The sequence below is a fragment of the Brassica rapa genome, chromosome A07 (assembly GCF_000309985.2).
Source record: "Brassica rapa cultivar Chiifu-401-42 chromosome A07, CAAS_Brap_v3.01, whole genome shotgun sequence".
In the NCBI taxonomy this organism is placed as follows: domain Eukaryota; kingdom Viridiplantae; phylum Streptophyta; class Magnoliopsida; order Brassicales; family Brassicaceae; genus Brassica; species Brassica rapa.
This window is the reverse complement of record NC_024801.2, coordinates 2,804,613-2,828,941: the sequence shown is the minus strand read 5'-3', so window position 1 is coordinate 2,828,941 and position 24,329 is coordinate 2,804,613. Positions and strand designations below refer to the sequence as shown.

General features: G+C 33.8%; 1 long non-coding RNA gene across 13 annotated transcripts; it reads left to right on the top strand.

Moving 5' to 3' along the window:
* Positions 1-6,555: 6,555 nt before the first annotated feature.
* On the top strand, positions 6,556-19,289 carry LOC108870865. Of its 13 annotated transcripts, XR_004449478.1 has the most exons (10): positions 6,578-7,301; positions 7,645-7,835; positions 7,918-8,878; positions 8,976-9,090; positions 9,173-9,374; positions 9,456-13,165; positions 13,313-13,401; positions 13,503-13,548; positions 13,628-13,684; positions 13,772-19,289. It is a non-coding gene; the product is annotated as an uncharacterized LOC108870865 (long non-coding RNA). The 13 variants fall into 13 exon arrangements; XR_004449476.1 differs by having other exon boundaries at positions 6,570-7,301; positions 9,456-13,401; XR_004449474.1 differs by having other exon boundaries at positions 6,567-7,301; positions 9,456-13,548.
* Positions 19,290-24,329: the final 5,040 nt, after the last annotated feature.

The window sequence follows — 24,329 nt, the reverse complement described above, 5'->3', positions numbered from 1 at the left end:
TACCGTACCAAAGGATGTGGTACATACAATTACAGACAGATTGAAAGAATTTGTATCAATCAGAGCAGACTGCTGCAAAGATGAGATTGCATGGCGAGCATACTCAACGGATGGGAAGGTGAGATGACTCATCCATCAGATGCAAGAGCCTGGAAACATTTCAACAAGGTACATCCGGATTTTGCTAGCAATAGCCGGAATGTGTATCTCGGATTATGCACAGATGGATTTAGAGTCCGTTCGGAATGTCAGGGAGACATATTCATTGGGCCAGTCTTTTCTTACGCCATACAACCTGCCACCGGAGATGTGCATGCAACGGGAGTTGCTATTCTTGACGATATTGATACCTGGTCCGAACCATCCAAAAAGGTCCCTGGATGTTTTCCTACAACCACTGATAAAGAGTTGAAGGATTTGTGGTCAACAGGGGTGAGGACGTATGACTGTTCAACGAAGACGAATTTTACGATGCGAGCTATGCTTTTGTGGACCATAAGTGACTTTCCTGCATATGGGATGTTGTCTGGATGGACTACACATGGGAGATTAGCTTGTCCATATTGTAATGGAACGACAGATGCGTTTCAACTGAAGAATGGTAGGAAGACAAGTTGGTTTGATTGTCATCGTCGATTTCTTCCCATTGGCCATCCTTACCGAAGAAACAAGAATTTGTTTAGGCACAAAAGGGTTGTGAGAGACACTTCTCCACCATATCTAACTGGAGAACAAATTGAAGCACAAATCGACTACTACGGAGCTAACGAAACAGTTCGTTGGGGTGGTAATTGGCATGTCCCTCGTAATATGCCTGATTCTTACGGTGTTCATCACAACTGGCACAAGAAGAGTATATTTTGGGAGTTGCCATATTGGAAGGATCTTCTTCTGCGCCACAACCTCGATGTGATGCATATAGAGAAGAATTTCTTTGAGAACATCATGAATACAATATTGAATGTCCCAGGGAAGACAAAAGACAACATAAAATCGAGGTTGGACTTGCCGGATATTTGCTCAAGAAGCGAGTTACATATTAAAAGCAATGGACAAGTTCCTGTTCCGATATTCAGACTGTCTTCAGAAAAAAAGTCGGTGTTGTTCAACTGGGTGGCATCAGAAGTGAAGTTCCCCGATGGGTATGTTTCAAATCTCTCTAGATGTGTTGAAAAGGGTCAAAAGTTCTCTGGGATGAAGAGTCATGATTGTCATGTCTTTATGCAACGACTACTGCCCTTTGCATTTGCGGAGCTACTTCCAACAAACGTACATGAAGCACTTGCAGGTTCGTAGTGTTTTATATCACAATAATTTTATAACGGTCTAGTTTGCAAAATAATATACGACTAACAATGTGTTTAATTGTTTTTGGAATATAAAAGGCATTGGAGCATTTTTCAGGGATCTGAGCACACGCACTCTTAAAGAAGAAGTTGTAGAACAGCTTCAGGAGAACATTCCCATCTTATTGTGCAACTTGGAGAAGATATTTCCTCCTGGATTTTTTGACGTCATGGAGCATCTAGCTGTCCACCTCCCATATGAAGCATTGCTTCGTGGACCTGTACATTACGGATGGATGTATCAGTATGAGCGAGCCATGAAATATTTGAAGGGAAAAGCAAAGAACCTCGCCAAAGTTGAAGGTTCTATAATTGCTGGAAGTTTGACGGAAGAAGTTTCTCACTTCACATCGTACTACTTTGCGTCAAAAGTACGTACCCGTAGAAGAGCTCCAAGAAGATATGATGATGGTGGAGTTGCGCCAACATATGCAGTTGCTGGTGTTCCAGACATCTTTAGCCAGATTGGACGGCTCGGTGGGAAGTCTAAAGAGGTTTGGTGGTCGAGTGAACAAGACGCTCATAGTGCACACACCTATATTCTACTCAATTGCGAGGATCCATTGATGCGTTATTTTGAAAGGTAACATATATGGACACTTCAAAACACATATAATTAATTATATAATTGCAAGAGATTCATTCCTATGAAATGTGATTAATTTTACAGCCTATTTGTTTCTCAAGTCGAAGAAACATTTCCTGGTATATCCACAAGTGACGTAGACAAAAGGAAAGATCAGCACTTCATTAAGTGGTTGCGGAATCAGGTATTATAACTCAAACTATTTTTTCATACATGATTTGTATTTTAATGTTCTCTTTATTTTTGCAGGTTGATTATGACGACGATGCAGATTATCCTAAGTGGTTACACGAAGTAATTCAATCTCCACTTGTAAAGGTCACCACATCACAGATGTATTTCACACGAGGCTACACTTTTCACACATATGAGTATGGTAGACAGCGGGCGACCAGTAACTATGGAATATGTGTGAAAGGGGAAACAGATTTCTACGGGATCTTGACGGAGATTATTGAAGTCGAATTTCCAGGGATACTGAAGCTGAAATGCGTCATCTTCAAATGTGAATGGTTCGACCCCGTCGTCAACAGAGGTGTTCGGTCTAACAAATTTGGTGTAGTTGATGTCAACGGTGGACGTCGGTACAACAAATTCGAGCCTTTCATCTTAGCTTCACAAGCAGACCAAGTTAGCTTCCTTCCATACCCTCGGATGAGAGATTCGGGTATAAATTGGTTAGCAGTGATCAAAGTTACACCTCGAGGACGAATCATCAGTGGAGAAGAACCACCATTGCAAGAAGAACAGATAAATGAAGTCGAGGAACCTGAACAAGAAGTTGATGACATCCTTCTCATTGATCCGCATAATCACGAATACGAAGATCTTACCGATGATGCCACAGACGAAGCTGTAGAAGACGAGTTTAATGAAAATGATGATATTTCTAGTGATGACGAGAATGTCGATGTATCCGATTGATGTATTTGATTTTGTGTAGTTTGTTTTATGAATAAGGTAATGTGAGAGTTTGTTTTATGAATAAGGTAATGTGGGAGTTTGTTTTATGAATAAGAAATTGTGGGAGTTTGTTTTATAAATAAGTAAATGTGGGAATTGTGGTTTGGAATGAAAATAAAGATGGGGTTTGGAATATATGAAGTAGAAGATAAGGAATATGGGTTTTGGGGTTTGGGGTTTCGGATTTTAGGGAATTAAAGTACTGCTCGTTAATTCCTCGTAACCTGACGTCGAATGTACGACGTAATCCTCGTTTATTCCACGTAGGACAGAATCGTCGTAAAGACCTCGTAATGTAAATTGACGTAAATGCCACGTAAAGTAAATGACGAAGGAGGAACTCGTTTATTCCACGTAGGAAAGAATCGTCGTAAACACCTCGTAAGGTAAATTGACGTAAATACCACGTAAAGTAAATGACGAAGAAGGCACTCTTTAATTCCACGTAGGATGATTTCGTCGTAAACACCTCGTAAGGCCACGAGGACTTTACGACGAAATTAAAAAAGCGGGGCACGCTAATTCCACGTAAGCCAAAATCGTCGTAAAAGAGTCGTAAACTAACGACGATATTACGACGAAAATATTAAAAATACTAAAAAAAAGAAGAGAAGAAAGATGCTTGAATCACATTTGGCGAGACTTACGTAAGTCTCGACCACATGAGTTCCAAATATCTTCTTCTCTTCTTTTTTTTTCCAAATTTTCTAAATTGGTGAAAAGCGGGACTTGCTACTTCCTCATAGTATAAAAACTAGAAAAAAAGAAAAAAAGAAAGATACTGGAATTATATGTGGCGAGACTTAAGTCTCACCCACATAAATTCTAATATCTTCTTTTCTTCTTTTTTTTTCAAATATTTCTAATTTGAAAAGTATTTTGGTGAGGAGTGTGATTTGAGATAGGGTGTGTTTTGTGAGTTTGTGTGTGTGGTTTGAGAAGGAAAGTTGTGGGTATTTATAGAAAATAAAGGCTCGCTAATTCCTCGTAACTGGTTAACTCGTTAATTCCACGTAACCCTTTTCGTCGTAAAAACGTCGTTAACGAAAACGCGGGCCTTTGTATTTCGTCGCTATTTCGTCGTAACTGAAAACGCGGGCCTCTGTAATTCCTCGTAAGTTTACGAGGAATTTACGAGGACAAGTAATCTTATATATATCCCGAGCGAGCTCGCTCCGTCTTTCCTCTCTACTTCCTCTCCACTTCCTCCCTAATTCGTAGCAATGGTAAGTCTCTCTAATTCCTCTCTAGTTTGATTAGTTTAGGATAGATTAGGTGGTTAGTATAGGGAATTTAGATAGGTTTACGGATCTTATGTTATTTAGTGTTGATTAGGTGGATAATGTTGGGAAGTATATGTTCACGAAAATTTAAAAAATTAAATTTTTTTCTCAGGTTCGAAAAGGTAGACTTACTGCCCATTACAGAGAGATGTTTGGTGAGCCGGGTAGTCGTTTAGACCCGTCGTCTTCTTCAGCTCCCGGTTCTTCGGGTCAGGAGACTGTCCCCGAGACTCAGTACACTCAGAGAGTCATTGGATCTCCTTCTTCTAGTGCACCATCGGTTCTTCACGTGCCTCCCCAGATGCCTCCTCCTCCTCCTGTGCCTCCTACGATGCCGGCACCTCCGATGCCCGCGGGCGAGATTCATCCCGATTTGATGGTGCCTCCGAGTGCTCCTTACTCGCAGTACACCGTAGAGGACATTCTCCGTCTGCCAGGCAGAGAAGGTTTACCAGTCATCGACCCCGACCGACCGGACGGAACTTTATGGTATGTTTCATTATTTTTTTATTCTTTTTAAATTCTTTTATAACTTTAAAAAATAATTTATATTTTAAATTTGTATTTTTCAGGTGGGGGATTGACGGATGTCTTGCATCGGACGTAACCGATACGATAAAAGGTTACTTCTCCATGGCACATCCGAACTGGAAAATGACGCCCCACTACGTCAGAAAGACGTGGTTCAAAATTTACGCTGTAAGTTCTATTAATTAAATATATATCTTTAAATTTTTTATTATTTATATATATATTTTTTTCTAAAAAACTAATTATAAATTATTTTTTCCAACAGCAAAAATATAATTGGGCCTTGGGGATCACTGAGAGGGTGAGAAAGAAGTTTGAAGCGAAGGCGAAAGTTCGCTTGTTGGACACGGTCTCCAACTGGAAGGGTGACTGGATCGTGAAGGGGTATGAGCGTGGCAAACCCGCTGAGCTCACCACGGATGTCTGGGATGGCCTCATCCGATATTGGCGTCTTCCTGATTCCATTAGAATCGCCCAGTCTTGCTCTAACTCCCGTAACACAGTCGATGAGCACGGGAACGGGCCGATGCTTCACACTACGGGCCAAAAACCCCACGCCGGTGTCCGTTTGGAAATGGTAATTAAAAATTTAATTATATTAAATTTTTAGTATATTTTTATATATATTCTAATTAACAACTTTCTTAAATGTTTTTTTAGGCCAAAGAGACGGGAGAATTCCCGTCTCTTATGCAACTTTACGAGAGGACCCACAAGAACAAGGCGGGCCGATTTATAGATGGCAAGTCCGAGCAAATCTACAACGATTTGGCTGCTCGGGTTGAAGAACGCCAGACCCAGCTGACCCAACAGTCCACCGATGGATTACCCGTCACCTTATCCACACCTGAAGTGGATAAGCTTTACGAGGAGGTAAATTTTCTAAAATTTTAATTTTTTTAAATATTCATTTAATTTAACTTTAAATTTTTACTAACAAAATTTATTTTTTGTTTTTAAGGTTGTCCCTAAAAAAAAGGGACGGACGTTGGGGATTGGTTCCGTCAACGATGTTCCGAGAGCGACATCGTCTTATGTTCAGCGACGGGATGAGGAAGTCTCTCAGCTGCGTAGGGAGTCCGAAGAGCTGCGTAGAGAGTCTACTCAGCTGCGTATAGAGTCTACTCAGCTCCGATCTCGTATGGGTGGACTCGAGGGCTTCTTGGACGTTGTAGCGGCCACAAATCCGGAATGGGCGACTTTGTTGAGGACCATGCGACAACAAAATCCTATCCCAGGCCAGTCACCGACCGACGACTCACATGCCGAGGCGGATGTTCAGGCGAGGAGTGATGAATTCTACGAGGCGATTAATTAACGACCACCCTTAGTTCTTTTTAATTTCGGTTATTGTATTATGAATTCAAAACTTATTTCTATATAAAATATTTTGGTTTTGATTTTTTTAGAATTTTAATTTTATTAATAATTTAAATTATATTTATAATTATATTTATAATTATAATTTTTTATATTTCTATAAAATAATGAAACGAAGTAAATTCGTAGCTAATTTTGCGGCTTCTTTACGTGGAAGCTTAACGTGGTTTTTACGAGGAAACATTTACATGGAAATAACGTGGAAATCTATCAAGGTTTTTACGTTTTCTTTACGTGGAAAGCTCTCAAGGTATTTACGTTAATTTTACGAGTATTTATTTACGTGGGTTTTACGAGGAAAGCTTTTCGTGGTATTTACGAGGAAACTTAGCGACGTCCTTACGTGGAATCTTTACGTGGTCTTTACGACGAAATATCCTCCTTCGCTTTTACGACGAAATTATTTCCTCGCTAACTTACGACGAATTAGCGAGGATATATGCGTTACGACAAACGTATAACGACGAAACGCGTTTCCTCGCTAATTCGTCGTAACACTGCTTTTACGACGAAGTAACGAGGAAAACTGCCCTCGTAAAACTTGTGTTTTCTTGTAGTGTTCATATAAAATTGTGTAATAACACATGTACGTAAACATGAATAAGGTGTGCCAATGTGCAATACATAAGACTCACGTTCTTTGTAAAAAAATAAAAGAGCATAGGATTCACGTTAAAACACTAAGATATATTATAGGGCAATCTTTCAATAGTTTCTTTTAGTTTTTGTCGCAAAAATAGTCATCAAAGAAAAAATTAACCAAAATTGTTCTTTTTATTTTGAAAGTTTTATTTTTTTAAAAAAAATTTGAACTCCATCATCAAAACCCCATCATTTAACTTTAACTCTAATTCTAGATTAGTTAATCCTAGGGTATAAATGTATATTTACACTTTAATAAAACATTTTTTTGGCCATTTTCCTTATTAACTGATCCCCTCATAAAGCCCTCCTTAATCACTCACACACGATCTCCATTCGATGCGACCCTGGAGAGTGCAAGGCGGTGGAAGTCTACTATAAAAAGATATGAATTCATGCTTTCAAAATCATCCTTCGTTCTAAACTAATCATTATACAAAAGGTTTGAGTCATGGCTAACGATTTGGTTATCCTCTCCGATCTACAGACTGGCCACTCTTCCTCCTCCGTTCAAGTTCGCCTGCTCCGATTTTGGGAGGCCAGGAACGTCCGGCGTGGTGGAGAGCTTATGTGAGTCGATATGTTCCTTCTTGATCCTCAAGTAATCTATTTTACTGATATTTTTGTTTATAGTTTTAATTAGATCTCCGGTTATATTCTATATACATCGCCACCGTCTTGATTCCAGATTATCATTATTCATTGTGTTTTGAAGTTCCTGTCGTAGATTTATGGTCGAGCCATCCCCCAGCTTTTAATGTGTGATATCTTCTATTCACAATGTTCGTATTTTTAAGGCTGTGAAAATTCTCCCTTTCTGACTATTAGTTTATTTAGATTTATGGCTGAGCCATTTCCCAGCTTTTGATGTTTGATAACTTCTTTCACAATGTGATAATACCGGTGTATGAAGGTCCTAATGAGTTGAGCAGCCGGCAAATAAAACTCAAAGAGAGAAGAGAGAGGTTCAAGTTGTGCTCCGTGGACAAGGACTAGGAGGTTTCTGATCCGAATCCTCACAACTCCATTGTAAGGTCTCTCAACCACAATTGTACAGGTTCTGCTGAGTACACAAGTCTAAGATATCTTGAGAGCTCATCAGCGGTAAGCTCTGAGAACAGGAGAAGACATTTCTTATGACTCTACAACAGATTTGATGTTTAACTTATGCTCTAAATTGTTCCAGGAATCAAGTTCGGATCTAGAAAGACGAGACAGAAACATTCAAGACCTGAAACAAGAGCAGGAGCAACCAAGTCCTGTCTATTTTCTAGAGAGGATACGTCTAGAAGAAGAAACAGTAGAAGAGAAGATTAGGGCCCTGTTCGGTACAGTGACGCTGCGATCACTTCCGGCGATCAAAAATTAGTCATCGAAGCTGCGATCAACTTTTATAAGGATTTCGGGTGGCTATTCTGACAGCTGTGTAAAGTAGCGTCACTTAAAATGGTGAAGCAACTGCTTCTGGGCGTCAAAAGTACCGCTGTCCGTGGTAGTCTCCACATACTTGGACAAGAAGTTACTTATATTTTTGATTGCAAGTCGCTGACGCAGCGTCTCTGAAAAGAACAGGGCCTAGATTGCTAGGTTTTGATGATTCAGGCATGAATCTTCTAGAAAAGGACTCAGTTCACAAGTTTGTGAAGAAAGTTCTTGAAGTTTTAAGACTGAACTGGACTAATCTCATGGCAAGATGCATCAAAGAAACATCACTACTCGACGAATTCTCACACGAAGCTTCTTCTGGTTCTTGATCACACGGACGAGATTCTCTAAGAGATTTGCCGTCAAGACATCATCAAGTTTTGGCCTTTTTTTAGAGTTATCATCAATCTACCATCTTCTTCCTTTAGAGAAGACCTGATTGACGAGAAGCTGAGACGTTTCGACTGGGGTTTACTCTGCTGTGAAACTCCAAAAACGTTGGATCAGATCATTGAGACTGATGTGGTAAAGCCATCATGTCTTTGGTCGGGTTTTGGTGGTGAAGCTGAAGGTGTTTATCTGTACCAGAAGAGTAACTGAAATAAAGGTGGAGAAGGGATGGTGCAATGTTTCCTGCTCAAACTGGGCCAAGCAACTTTAGTGCACAGTATCATCTTTCACATGTCTTCCTTGCAACATACCAGTGCAGTTGGTTTCCTCCGGTATGTGCTAATTTCCGGCAACTTATTCAGTAACATTAAATTTCTGACCTAGCGCAAACTCACCTTTAGGATTTGATGTATGTTCTCTGTCCGCTAGGTACGGTGTGGAGATGTCCGTTGCAGATGAAACTGGTAAAGCTTTGTTTGTCTGTTTCGATCAGGTAATGACCAAACATCACAACATGAGGGCCTTTGAAGCTGACCATCTTTTGGTATGTACTTTATCAACTGTAATTCATATTTTTTTACTGGCTACTTATTCATACAGTTTCCATTGAACCACTCTTTGCTCAGGCTGGTGATGGTGTCAACCCAGAGGAAACACAGGCCCCACCATTTGTGTGAGACATGGTTGGTAAGACCTACACATTCCAGGTGAGGGTGAGTGCACTTAAATTCACAGCAAATCATCAGACCTTTACTGTCTCGCGCATCCTCAGTGAGCGTGACCGTGTGCTGCAGCCTGCATTTGTTGATAATCTAAGGTTTATGGAATGTAAGGTTTAAAGAATGTAAGGTTTTTCCAGATACGTGGCTGTTCGGTATAAAGATATATATGACTTTTTTTATCAAATAGGGAGGCGACGTTTACAATGGAGATGACAACCCCGATGCCATCACAGTGCCTTCTAAGGTTGAAACTGGTGGACCTAGCCAGGCGCAAGTAGCATCGGAGAAGGTGAAGAAAGCACGCAAGGCATAGGTGAAGAGGATTGGAGTACAAGACGCAGTTTTTCCTGTGTGTTTTTTAATGCTGAAGTCGTTTATGTTGTTTTTTTTTTCCTTTTCTGGTGTTTGCTTTATTAACAAGTTTGACTTTTACACTTTCCTACTTCTATAGTTTTGGTTTTCTTGATACCAAATATAAAATATATCTCATTTAGGAAATATTTGGTATTATATGGTTTTTTTTAATTCAAGTTAGTATTCTCTATATTCTGTCATGATTGTAAATATGATCATGTTTAACGTAGGCAATCATCCGCATATTTTGAGTCCAATTTGACAACGACAACATATACTAAACATGCGATGGGTCCATTCATATTCGATATTTCCCTTCATTTGCATTTTATTCAACAAATACTAAATATAAATATAATGCTCACACAGTACCTGCGGCTCCATAATAGTTAAGAAGCTAAACACATGACCCGTATACATTATATTTATAGTATACATATATTTTTAGCTTAGCATTGAACTGGTTTACTTGGTACGCTATCTCTGATCCTGTATGTTCTCAAGTACTGACTTTATCACTCTCTTCGCCGGAAAAGGAGCAAATGTGTTCTTCAACAATTATAGGCTTCGACGACGGTATCGTTCACCAGTGTTTTAAGTGTCATATTTTGAAAGACTGGACTCCTTCTTCTCTTATTGTCTTACATTTGCTACTTTTATGAAAACCTTTTTCTTAACGCTTAAACATTGTTTTAAATTTAAGGTTTCATATAAAGAGTCTGTGACACATATTATATATATATATATATATATATATATATATATATATATATATATATATATACTATGTTTTAAAGATCCAAGATATCCACAAATATATAATAGAATTATATGCATACTACAAAGACACCAGAAAGAAAGAGCCAGCATAAATTAAAAAAAAAACCCATGTTTAATTAAATAAACTATTATGTGTACTTGAAATATTCTTTCATGAATATTATAGCAAGAAAGGTAGAAAAAAATTATAACTAACATTCAGTAAGAGAATATTAACTTTATCGTACATATTTATGTATAAATCAAATTACTCTTTAATATAAAAAATATAGTTTAATTAGTCAAACTTCTCAATTATTGTACTGTAAAACTTTCAATGGTTGATTAGAAAGAGTAATTTAACTATAACTAACAAATCCCTATAAGGAAAGTTATATATATAGTTAGATATATGCAATGAGCATAAGAATTTTAAGTCCCCTAATGAAATATAAAACAAAAAGTAGAAAAATATAGAAAAATAATTAGTAGACCAATTAAGATAATAGTAATAAAAAACTTTAAAAGTAAATTATTAAACCATAATATTATTAAATAAGTAAATATTAAATCAGATGTTTGTCGACGGAAATGTCAAAGTATGTTTTGTTTATTTTCCTAAAATTGGACTGTAGGCAAAAAAAAAAACAAATATCAATAAAATTGTATTATGTATATTATTAAACCCGTTAAACATACTACTATATTATATAATAAAAGCAGCATCTTTGGTTCGCTTGGTTTGTTCAGTTAATAAACCATACTATATCCATAAACCGTGATTTTTTAAATATAATATCAATTCACTATAATCATTATTACCAAATCTAAACCATGTTTACTGGATCCGCATGAACACAAAATGCTCTACATTTTGAGACACAATATTTTAGTCAAAATGATTCTCATTTTTGCGTACTGTGCTTAGATTGTCCAAAATAATACATTTGTTGCGTTTTTTTCGTTTCTCTTTATTTATTATTAAACTTATAACCACGATCAATTGCATTATATATAAGTAAATATAACTAAAAATAGCACAAAAAGCCAAACAAGTAACAAAAATTGATAATAATATCAGTTACTAACATTCACCAAAACATTTATACTAACTTACCACACTATAAATTCTTTCAATTCAAAATTAAAAATCCAACAATACTAAGTACTCGGTCATCATTAGTTAGTTATATAATTCAAATTTGGTGTTCACAATAATCATACTCACACCAAATTTAACATAAAAAGAAATTTACACAAAGTAACATTTTTTATAAAAATCAACCCATCAAATCCCGCCTGTAAGGCGGGTCTACCCTAGTATTTGATATAGGATTCGATTGGTAATGGCTGTAGATTTAAAAAATTTGCTGTAGAAATAAATCTGTAGAATTTTTGATGTGGCTTTAGATTTTGTTGTTTTAGAATTTTAAAGAAAGCTCCAAAAAATTACGCTGGATTTTTGGCTATGTAGACAGTTGTATGTTATGTAAAGAGCTGTGATTTTGAAATTTTTATTAAAGTTTGATTGCTGTGAATTTAGTGCTGTATAAATAAATGGGGTTGTGAATAGAACGAAAAGCCTATAGGCCTATCAAAGAATAAATGATTAAATAAAATCTTATTTTTTTCTAAAATTAAATGGATTCAATTGTTTTTGTGCGAAAAATCTTACTATATGAAAAATATGTTAGACTTCAAAATATATATAAATCTTCATAGAATGAAGACATAATTTTCTTTATCTAATTGAACTTTTATATAACATACCACCAACAGACAGTTAATTATTAATTAATTAGGAAAGACATAGCCAACATGCAGTAAATTATAAAAAAAAAAAAAAACTATGGTGAGTGATGGGAGGAATAGTCCATGTATAAATTCTTAAATGGTTTCTATTATGAAGTGGTTAAATGGTCAAGCTATTGAAAATATATAACTTTTTATTATGAAAAGTTTCAATAGTTAAGTTTATGAAACAACACAACTTTTTAAGCATAGAACATGTCTTTTGTTTAAGTGAATTTATGATTTTGGACTCATGATATTAAATGAAACAATATCCGTTAGACTAATGATTAGACGCTGTCATGGCAGCGTCAGCGTCTGCGAAACGAACAACAACTGTCCTCATTGACGCTGCCGCTGCCGCTGACGCAGACGCTGCCGCCGCCGCCGAAACCTGCGGCAACCAAACGAACAGGGCTATAAACTTCATCGTTATCTATACTATACTAAAAGCAATATATCCTCAAAGGAGAGGGATGCCACCTCAGATTAAAAAATTAGCCAATAAAAATAAATTATAGTGCCACATCATCATTATATTCTCTGTCTCGCGAATATCATCTACGTTTCCTCTTCCTTTTTTTCCCAATAAAGATGGTCTTCCTGTTCATCTTCCTTTCTCTCAGCGTACAATTTTTTACTCCCACAAACTCTTTGTCTGCCTTTCTTTACAATCCAAGCTTTATTCGATTTGAAACCAAAAGGATAACTCAAACCCTATAAATAAGAGAAGTTTGCGATTCCAATCCCCCTACACCGACACCTTCTAATCTTTCATCTACTTGCCAAAAGCCAGACGCCTCCTTCAAGAATGTATTCCTCTGACGTTGTTGTTGCCCAATCAGATATCACTCAACCTTTGATGCTCTCCGATTTGGTAGGACTTCCCAATACATTGTTGGTCGTCTCCTCCTTTTCTGTGGTTCGCTGGGATTCGCGCAACATAAAAAAAAAGGGGTTACGGGAATCATCCTCCTTTTCCTTGATGAAAAGGTATGGTCTTTTCACAATGTAAAGCATGATTTATTCTATCTTAGTTTTTAAATTAAAAAAAATCTACACTGCGCATGATATAAAGCTTGGATTGTAAAGAGATGTTGAAAAACAAATGTTGACTTCTTCTATTGATTGCATACGCAGAATTAGGTGATTCAAAGATTCATCCCATCTGCTCGCGCCGATCACTACCGTCCATCTTTAGTGGACGGTTCCATTATAAAACTTGATAGGTATGAAGTTGCAAGATGCACAAATATGTACAATATTACGTTTCATCTCTCAAACACGTATTGATGAACGCCTAACCGCTACTCATGTGATTAACCTTCAGGAATTTATGCTTCAGAAATTCCTGCCATGAGAGAGTTCACAGCCAGGTTACAACTCATTCTTTATAGCGCTAAGACTCAGATTTAAATGTCTGTTAATATTCTGCATAATACATGCTGTCTTCAGCTTGGGAGGTGCAGCAGGAGAGATCGGAACACTTTCATCTCCAACTCTAATCAGCAGGTAGCGCTCAGGCTTACACTATAGTTTAATTGTCCTTTGTCACTTGAAAATAGCATTTGCTATCGTAACTGTATTGACTTTGTGAAGACGCGAGAAGCTGATTTCATTTGCAAAGCGCCGATTGTTGAGGTCCTCCACCAGAATGGCAGGCCGTTCGTTGCTTGCATCGGGTGCAACAGAAGTTGGACAAATGTGGCACTTCTCTTCGTTGCAACAAATGCGTTTCTCCCAACGTTACCGGTGTTACCCAGGCATGCAATTTACATTCTCACACACAGTTTAGATAACACTGAGTTTTAAAAGGATGTTTATTTTTCCAAACCTTTTTGCAGAGGTACCGTGTCGAGCTATCAGTTGATGACGGCAACGATAATGCTATGTTTGTGGTCTTCGACATGGAGAAAACTAAGCTCGCTAAGAGAGATGCTGCTGATCTGGGTGGGTCATGAGCTGTATGTTTTTCTCTTTCACCTACACGCTACATTTGTCTATATTTACAATTGTTACAGTCACCCTGAATGCCTCTAAACCCTGAAACAAACTACAGATGAATGGCGTTGGAGGGCAGGAACTACCGACATGTCTTGAAGAGCTTGCTAGAAAGGAATAATACGTGTCACTTCATACATTTTCACATCAAACCATCGTACCTTCTTCACCGTCTCTACAATAAGAGAAAATAGCTTCTTTGACAACCAAACCAAAACGTTTTCTTCTTGCTAATTTGAAATAACACATTTACAACTATCTCAGAGAGTAGCAGCAACAACCAAGCCCCAGTTGTTGAAGGGGAAGGTGGAGAAACAGCTGCATCTGCCAGCAACACTGCTGCAGCAGGAGACGATGAACCAAATCCTCCCGGTTTTGAAGCGATAGAGAATAGTCGCAAACGCACGCGTGAGTGATAGTTCCAAGCCCGTCCTGCTGTCAACCCCACTTAGCTTTCGTCTGTTTCGAATTTCCTAACTTGCTATGATTTGAATCGATTATATATGATTTTCAACTTTGATTTTTCTCTTAAATTTCTGGCTAAGTCTCTCCCACAAAGAGGACAATTACTAATTTTTTATATTAAAAAGGCAGTGTTGAGTCTGTTGACAGCATTTTGCATATCGATAATGTCCACAACTAAATACATCACTACATGTTTACATAGACTTTCGTAAAGAAACGTAACTCAGAAAAAAATGCATAAATGTCAGCTCTGTATCCATGCATATAGGTTGAGAGCATAAAGCTCTTGATTTTGTTTTTCTTTCTCTTTGAAAAGGAATTTGCGATGATAAGATGAAAATAAATGCAAACAAACTAGATAGCCATAGTAGGCTACAGTTAAAACAACATTTTTAACACCATAATAAGAATATATACACATACCTACGTAAGTCCAATAAACAAACAAATCACAAAACAATCCATCCATATATCAACAAACACTTACAAAACCTGACAGATGCATTTCGAATATCCGAATGTATCCAAAATAGATTTATATACCTACATATATTACTTATTTTTAGATTTAATGTCCAAATATATAAGATAATTTTAAGTTGTCCAAAATATTTGAAAATATATAAATAGTCAAAATTAAATATCTAAAATAGCTAAAATATATTCAAAACACCAAAATTCTTGAAATGTCTATTGATTTCTTATTCAAATATTCAAATCAAGCCAATTTATATGTTAATTTTTAGGTATTTTGACATATGTTATTCAATTTTATATGTAATATATTAATTTATTTATAGATTTTGAGAAGATTTAAGCATATAATAAATTTTAAAAATTAAAAAATAATTTAAATTTGTTATCCGAACCCGCAAAGATCCGAACCGGAACCGAAACTGAACCAAAATTTAGAAATATCCAAATGGGGATGAAATCTTCGAATTCAAAAACCAAAACTCGAATAGACCCGAACCGAACTCGAATGGGTACCCGACCGTTCATCCCTAACTCGGCTAATCCACTTTGCAATCTCAAAAGGAATTGCCAAACATGAGTCACTCTTTTATAGATAGAAATATATTCAAAACACCAAAATTCTTGAAATATCTATTGATTTCTTATTCAAATATTCAAATTAAGCCAATTTATATGTTAATTTTTAGGTATTTTGACATATGTTATTCAACTTTATATGCAATATTTTAATTTATTTATAGATTTTGAGAAGATTTAAGCATATAATAAATTTTAAAAATTAAAAAATAATTTAAATTTGTTATCCGAACTCTAACCCGAACCGAGCCCACAAAGATCTGAACCGGAACCGAACCCGAACCAAAATTTAGAAATATCCAAATGGGGATGAAATCTTTGAATTCAAAAATCCAAAACTCGAATAGACCCGAACCGAACTCGAATGGGTACCCGACCGTTCATCCCTAACTCGGCGAATCCACTTCGCAATCTCAAAAGGAATTCCCAAACATGAGTCACTCTTTTATAGATAGAAACAACACAACACCAACGTTTAAATTTGCTCTACTTTATAATATTTTTTTTGGTTTGGTCTTAAACATGACTAATTAATTTGGACTTATCGCTTGAATGGTTTAGGAAAGCAGTTCTGTTTTCTTATCTTACATAAATTGAAAATATGAATTCAATATCACAACAAAATCAAGCTCTAATCAGACACACAACATAATACATCTGTGTATTTTAGTCCATCTCACAGTCTTATACTAAATGGTCGCCTCAATCATAATGTCATTTCCGGCAAAGATTATGAAGACAATCGGCTTGAATTTAACGCCATGGTATTGGAATCAACATATAATCTTTAAAACTCAGCAATAAATACCAAAAACTAAAAGTACTGGTAGAGCTAGACCTAGGCACGGTCTGAACATCATAGACGAGGCTGAAATGAAAAAGATAACAAATGAAATAAAAAATGAAAAAGTGGGAAAAGACATTCAAAACAAAGATTATGGCCAAAATACGAAAAGAATAAATAAGATGAACCAAAAGCTAGATAACAAAACATTTTAAATTGATTCAAATAAAAATTTAGACGACAATTTACGACAACAACAAAATAATAAAACCAGTATCTATATACTCCCCAAAGTTAACCCGAATAATTGATTTCACTAAAATCAGTAAAAGATAAGCACCTAAGTATTAATCATTGTGTATCGATCATTCCCACAAAACAATTACATATAATAACCACAAATAAACGTTAATATACAAGTCAAACATAAAATAACGATATGTATCCACAAAATACTGAACCAGAAACACATAAAGCAAGCAGTCGAAAGGGCGAGATTGAAAAATATTCTTATGTGATACATGAGAAATAAATATACAAAGAAACAATAAACCGACTGGTTAGAAGTGTTAATCAAAAAATATATAAATGTACTTTCACAACAAATGAAATCCTACTATCAATTATAATATTAATCACATTTAAAAACAAGAAATAAAAATTAATATTCACTTTTATACCAGGAGCAAAATTCTAATCTGATAAAGCAAATGTTGTATCCGGTGGTTTGGGAGAATTTGAACTTCACAAGTCTAACTATTACTCCCTCTGTTTTATAGTAGATGAAGTTTTGGTCATTTGCACACATATTAAGAAATTATTTTTTCTAAACAAGAAATCATTGAAATATAATTTAAAATTAATTTACTTAATTATAAACAAAAAAAATAAAAACACAATTGGCTACACATTTTTTGATTAATTTAAAGTTACATAGATATGTTAAACTATCATCTATTGTGAAACAAAAACAATCATCTAAAACATTACCTATATTGAAACGAAGGGAGTATATTTAAAATGATACATAATTGTAAATGGGCATCAACTTCAGAAGAAAATAAAATGTGACATTTATTGAATTCAAAAATGCATTTTCTTATATAAATACATATGTTATAGTATTCCTGCAACCAGAAATGTAATATTATTAAAATAAAAAATAAAATTCGTTGTTATAATATCTCCTCTTAAATAAATAAGTATATGTTCTTTATTCACCGAAACATAAACATTTAAAATGAAAAATATAAATGAATATATGACACATGAGAGTAAAAAGATTACAAGACATAATACATTACAAACCAATATTACAACAAAGACAAACACAAAAACCCAATTTACTTTACTACATATTTTAAAACTAATCGAAAACAGTGAATAAAAATTAGTATTTACCGCAAGAGGGGGTGTGGCAAGTACCCGCACTCTAATTTGCTTTTTTCCATTATAGTTAGCGCTAAATTTAAATAAATATACTTAAACCTAACATAAAATAAAATATTAAATACATATATCAACATGATCATATTTTCATAACAGACATTTTTCCTTGAGGCTAATGATAGTGTATAAAGCTTCATTTCAATGGCATGAACTCAACTCGCAGATTCTCCACTTTCTCCACACTCACTTTGTGAATGATTCCTTCAATCTTACCTTCTCTATTTCTACAACAATTTCAAATGGTGTTAAGTTTTTTTTTTGTAACTCCTGAGTGAGTTTATAGCGTACGATGATAGATTACTACGGATTAAATGGATAGAGAACTCATGTATCAACAATACACAAATCATGAAATAATCCATGCATTGTCTCTTTAGTGTTGTGTATTGTCATATTCGTGCCATCAAGCATCAGCCATTGGCGTCTCTAATGCTTGGGTATGAGTGAAGGCAATATATCTTAGTTAACTTTATTCATTTGCATTTTCATTCACCATCATGTATCCCACATGTAGTTTTAGATATTAAAAATACAAAAATTAAGTTTTAATCCTATCAAATCCAATTTATAATTTTGTAAATTGACCACAATATATATTATATGCATTACTATGTTAAATACAAATATATTTGTCCAGACCCGGGCGTAGCCCGGGAAAATCCCTAGTATTTAGAAAGATGATTGAATGTGAGAAGCCCTATACGAAAAATAAATTAAGAAATTAGTTTGTTGGGGAGAAAGAAAAATAAAAAAAAATGCGACGGCTTGAGAGTAGTGCCGTGCGAGTACTTTAGGAGGTCTAAGGCAAAAAAAAAAACTAAAAGCATTTATTCTACATACATAAACTTTTTAAAATAAAACATATCAAAATCATATAAGACCATCGTTGAGGAAACAACTGTAGATACTATGACTGAGGTTCGAACTTCCGTTGACACCCTCCTACGAAGACTCTTTAACCACTATACTATAAATGAATTACTGAGAGAAGTGGCCATAAAACATATATTATTTGGAGGCCTAAAACAAATGTCTTTTTCACTACAACATAGCCATGAATGTGCTTGAGAATATAAATGTAGAGAAGTAGTAGATAGATTCAATAGAAATAAGAACAATGATAGAGATTTAACCACAAGGTGGTGGTCTAGTGGTAGACGAGCTTTGGGATTGCTAAGCAACCCAGGTTCGAAGGCACCCCACTACATCTTACCTTGTGGCCACATGGATATGGGCCTATCTTACGGCCCATTTGAATATCCGGAATGAGGGTCCATCCGTGGGCTGCACCACCCCTTTGGGGATTAGTCTGGGCTCGTTCATGGGTCTGGGATACCCCCAAGGTTAAAAAAAAAAAAAAAAAAAGGGAGGAAAGACAAATGTTTTTGATTTTAGATTTTTATTATTTCTAAATTTTGTTTTTTTTTTTAAAAAAATTCTAAATTTTATTAATGTTTTCTTTTATTTTAAATTTTTTCTAACTTATAAATTGATTAAAAAACTTAAATTACTAAAAGAATATATACAAAAATCAATAAATAATACCAATAGATTATTAACAAAAAATGTAAACTTTACATAAAAATAAATTTAAATAATTAAGGGGAAATTACCACAAATACCACATTCATAATACCACTTTTCATGTTTACACTAATCACTTTTACCCTCATTTTTAATGAAGGGTAAAATACAATTATACTCTTAGGGTTAACTAATCTAGACTTAGGGTTTAGAGTTGAGGGGTGGGGTATGGTTTTTGGAATGTAAAATTTATGATTCTAATAAATACTAGATTTTGACCTGCGCTTTTGAAGCGCGGGATTTTTTGGATTATAGACAAAATTTGATATGAATTGATATTTTGGGATAAATGTACATTATTATATTATAAAATCATATTATATCGAAGAATAAAATTTGTTTAAAATTATATAATTTATGAATTAGTTAGTTTATTTGAGATATTGTATGTATATTCTTATATAGCTCTCTCTCTCTCTCTCTCTCTCTCTCTCTCTCTCTCTCTCTCTCTCTCTCTCTCTCTCTCTCTCTCTCTCTCTCTCTCTCTCTCTCTCTCTCTCTCTCTCTCTCTCTCTCTCTCTCTCTCTCTCTCTCTCTCTAAGCCTAGACATTTATTCAAAATCTCAAATAAATTAATTCACTAATTACTCAAATACAAAAAAATATCGGATCCGGGGAACTATACATGGTGGATATTTGTTTTGGAGGATCTTGGTTCATATTACATAAATATTTTGTGTATGTTATGTATATTTGGGTGTTTTATATATGTTTTCGGTATTATGAATATTCTTTTTTGTTTTGGGTTTGAGTTTACAGTTATACTTTCAGTTTTCAGGTAAAATTTCAAACTGCTAAAAATATATTTCGGGTATTCAGACAAAAGTTTGGGTATTTTTTGGTTTCTCGGTATATTTTGGGAAGCATTTCAGATATTTTAAGGTATTTTTTTTTTGGTTTTTGGATATTTCAAGTTTCAAATCATTTTTAGGCTTTCAGATACTTCTAATCTTTTCTGATCTTAAATATTTAAACTGATCTAGACCTGCTACGTACCCAAATATATATGTATTTTATATGTATTTGAATTATGATTCCGAACTGGCCCGAACATGAAAGGAACCGACCTAAGCCCAAACAAAAAAAATTTCAAATATCTATTTGGGTCCAAATGTTTAAGACCCAAAGAATCATATAGAAAGAAACAGATCTGAATACCTGAATACCCGAATACCCAGACCTATTCTCTCATTATAAGGATTACATTTGTTATATTGAAATGGGTTATGATTTACTTGGTAATTTTTTAGCTAATTAAATTGAATAGATATGTGGGGGTTTTAATAGTTTTTAAATTTATGTTAAATAATTTTTACTATAGTAATTTCTATAAAAATTAAGTTAAGGTAATATATATAATTTTGTTTTAACATACGATTCACAAAAATGTTTTTATCAAATTTGATTTTGTAAATATTTAAAACTATATAATGTAAGATGACATTATACAATATGCTTAATGATATATGCTAACTCATTTTAATAATTAATATCTGAATATTGTAGATGATGAGCATAAAATATAATGTATAACATTAAAATGAAAAGTAATAATAGAATTCATTTAAAATAAGATTTTTAACTATGTTTTCAATTGGATGATTGTATTATTACACGGTCCATGAAAAGATTATATATATAGTACTTTTTTGTCGACATGTATATTTTACTTAATCTAAGTATGTACTTCGTTTTAATCAAAAAGTATAAACAATAAATAATTAAATGGTATATATATGGACGGGAAAAAGGAATGTACATGAGGGGCTGAGTTCCCACTATTTGATTCCCTCTTTTTCGGTAACCATATGTATTGATACTATCGTATAAACTAAAAAAATTAAGATAAGACCAAACATAATTAGCTAATCAAAAGTTCCAGTAACTTTTCATAAGTAGATTTTTCAAAACTGTTTCCCTTTTAATATAATAGATATAAATACTTAAAAATATATAAAAAATAGTTTCAAACATAATTTTTGTTTTTCAAAAAGAAATTTGAAAAAAAAGTAAAAAAAAAATTCGAAAAAAAAATTCGAAATTTTTATTTTATCAAAAAGTTCGAATTTGAAAAAGTATAATTCGAAAACATAAAAAAAATTTTACATTCTTTTTATTTTTTTTATTTTTTTTTATTTTTTTATTTAAATAATCATTTATTATATATAAAAATAACAAGCGCATAAGAGTCTTTTGTCACTTAATGAAAAATGTATTTTTAAAAATATCTCATTAGTGGTGGTAAAAATAAAAAGTAGTACCATGAAAGTGGTAAACATGTAATTTTCCCATAATTAAGTTAATTTTATCCACAAGTTTTAGAAATTTTCTTATTAGAAATTTATTTTTGTATTATATATATTAAACAAATGATTTTTACTAAATCCGTTTTGTTTCTAGTATTTATTGTTTTATTTATTTTCCTGTATTGCATAAATATAGCAAAACTTTAATCAAAAATGAAAAAAATGAAAAACTCTCGGTAGATTTTGAAGAAACCATGGTTGATTGTTTGTGATTTTTGCTTTAGTTTTTGGTTTTCGTTTTTGTAGAAACCATTTTTCATCCAATCAAGTTTTTGGTTTTAGTTTTTGTTTTTATAAAAAATATTGGAGTTGCCAATCAAGATTTTCAATAAATAAATTTCCTCAAATTTATGGAAACTAGTTTTTGAAAAGTTTAACCAATTTATGAAGAAAAACCAAAAAACAAATTTTGTGAGCTTCTATAAGAAAAACGAATTTTGATTTTTTTTTTTTTGTAGAAACTACTACATTATAATTAATTAATAATTAATAATAATATTTTCATAAAATTAAAATTATCGTAAGAAATTTTATACATTAGATATCATTTAAACAATGATGTGAAATATTTTAATTTGTGTTTCATATCTGTAAATAAATTTATATATTTTATAAATAATATTATTTAATTTTAAAACTTACTTATTTGTCTCTATAAATAAAACAATTGAATTATTTTAATAATTATTGGTCACATTAAAAATAACAAAAAATTATAAAAACATAATATGTTTTATTAATAAAATATTGTATAATCCTGAATTATAAAAATTGCCATTCAACTTTAAGAATATATAAATAATTTATATAAGAAAATTTATAATTAGTTTAAAATTTATATATTTTTATTTTTGTATCATTTATAATATTTATATAAGAAAAAATATTTATATTCAAGTTTTAAAAATTAAAAATAATTTATATAAGAAAAATTTCTAAGTAGTTTCAAAATTTAATATTTTATTTTGTGTAATTTTATATATATATTATGATTTATATTTTACTATAAGATATTTTTTATAAAAATATAATAATTAAAATATGCTATTCTATTTTATTTTAAAATAATAATCACAGTATTTTGATAAGTTTTAATTGTAAAATCTAAATATTTATTGCTATTTAATTATATTATTTTAAAGTAATGCATTAGTTAATTTTTGAAAAATTTAAAGAAATATAGCAAATCCAAAAACCAAAATCTAAATCTAAAAACCAAAAACCAAAAACCAAAAGCTGAAAACCAAAAACCAAAATCTAAAAGCCAAAAACTAAAATCTAAAATCTAAAAGCGTCCCACATCGGATGTTGGAAGGGATCCTTCTTAATATATGAGATAGATAGATCACTCCACTTATCACCAATTGGTTTTAGGTTGGAAACCCATCTATCCTCAAATGGTTATAGAGTCCGATCCACGCAGTCCAATCCGATCCACATCGATCTAGCCCAAAGTTGGCCAATCGATCCTTACCTGAGCATTCCGAGATTGACGCTCAAAGAGCCATCATCTCGAGGGGGCGTATTAGACATAAAGTGTCCCACATCGGATGTTGGAAGGGATCCTTCTTAATATATAAGATAGATAGACCACTCCACTTATCACCAATTGGTTTTAGGTTGGAAACCCATCTATCCTCAAATGGTTACAGAGCCCGATCCACGCAGTACAATCCGATCCACATCGATCTAGCCCAAAGTTGGCCAATCGATCCTTACCCGAGCATTCCGAGATTGACGCTCAAAGAGCCATCATCTCGAGGGGGCGTATTAGACATAAAGTGTCCCACATCGGATGTTGGAAGGGATCCTTCTTAATATATAAGATAGATAGACCACTCCACTTATCACCAATTGGTTTTAGGTTGGAAACCCATCTATCCTCAAATGGTTACAGAGCCCGATCCACACAGTCCAAACCGATCCACATCGATCTAGCCTAAAGTTGGCCAATCGATCCTTACCCGAGCATTCCGAGATTGACGCTCAAAAAGCTATCATCTCGAGGGGGTGTATTAGACACAAAGTGTCCCACATTGGATGTTGGAAGGGATCCTTCTTAATATATAAGATAGATGGACCACTCCACTTATCACCAATTGGCTTTAGGTTGGAAAGTCATCTATCCTAACATAGTATCAGAGCCCAATCCACGCAGTCCAATCCGATCCACATCGATCTAGTCCAAAGTTGGCCAATCGATCCTTACCCGAGCATTCCGAGATTGACGCTCAAAAAGTCATCATCTCGAAAGAGCGTATTAGACACAAAGTGTGCCACATCGGATGTTGAAAGGGATCATTCTTAATATATAAGATAGATGGACCACTCCACCTATCACCAATTGGTTTTAGGTTAGAAACCTATCTATCTAACACAATCATCACAAAAACTTAGATTTTAGTTTTTGTTTACAAAATACAGTTATATTTGAAAAAACTAGTTTCCCTAAATTATAGGAAATCTATTTTTCTAAAGCTTGATTGTCTAGAAAATGATTTTTAAAAAAACAAAA